This window comes from Penaeus monodon, chromosome 33, assembly GCF_015228065.2.
Source record: "Penaeus monodon isolate SGIC_2016 chromosome 33, NSTDA_Pmon_1, whole genome shotgun sequence".
Taxonomy (NCBI): Eukaryota; Metazoa; Arthropoda; class Malacostraca; order Decapoda; family Penaeidae; genus Penaeus; species Penaeus monodon.
The window spans coordinates 31961950-31962901 of NC_051418.1; the positions used below are offsets into that span (position 1 = coordinate 31961950).

The 952-nt window shown below is 35.8% G+C and overlaps 1 protein-coding gene across 1 annotated transcript in view; it reads left to right on the forward strand.

Annotated features, from left to right (window-relative positions):
• Positions 1-149: 149 nt before the first annotated feature.
• LOC119593922 (coiled-coil domain-containing protein 103-like) overlaps positions 150-952 on the forward strand; it is a gene marked incomplete at its 3' end in the record, with an annotated part of 9343 nt that continues 8540 nt past the window's right edge. The window contains 1 exon segment of the mRNA XM_037942938.1: positions 150-366.

Genomic DNA, 952 nt, shown 5'->3' on the forward strand with positions numbered 1-952 from the left:
ATTTTTTTCTTTATATGTGTATTATTAGGGAACAAAGTACGCATGCAGGTATATGAATGCAACCGACTTCATTAAAAGATGAATGAGCCATTGATAAAGATTGATCTCCTGGCGGGAAGGTTGGCCCCCCTGAGTGGCGATTGGCATTCCTGGTTGATTGTAAACACAGGGAGACCCACCTTAGTCTTCTCATTTATTATTTAGTGTTTCTCTCCTTCATTTTTTAACAGTTACACCTCATTTTTCCAGTGAAAACTCGAGAAACGTGAATGAATATATACGAGTAGAGTGGACAGACCGAGTATCACATCCATTCCTGTAATTCGGGAGGAAAAGAATACATAATTTGTGTGGCCTTAGGTTTAGGTAAATATTTTTTTTTTGTATTTGGGTCTTTCCCCTTTGTTGAAGTTTGTTTTTGATTGTTAAATATGTTGACAAGTTTATATGCACGAGGAAAATGAAACGGGTTGAGACAGTATTTCACAGTGATTGGTTCTTTATGGTATGTTCACTAATGCATAAACATTCCTAATTTAAATGTATTTTGATAATTGAAAGGGTGATAATGGCAATATTTTGATGTTTTTCATGAAAGAGCTCCTCTAAGCAGTTTAGAAATAAGTGTTGGTTATTGATTTCCTTTGTGCATAATGGCCTTTAATCCTACATTTCATTCCATAAATCACTTTAATCGTCCCTAGTAACTGTGCCCAGCTATGCCCACTTGTGGTGTGAATTACCAAGGTGTCCACAGCTTTCATCCCCAATGTTCAGTTCAGTTCACACCACAATATTTCTCTCCAGATATGCTGTGCTAACTTTAAGATTTTCCTTTCAGTTTTTATTTTTTTGCTAAGCTATTTTGAACATACCACCCAAAAGTGCAAAAGTTCAGCTGCAATGTATGACCCAAAGAAATAGTTTATATGCTTTGTGATAAGGAAATCCT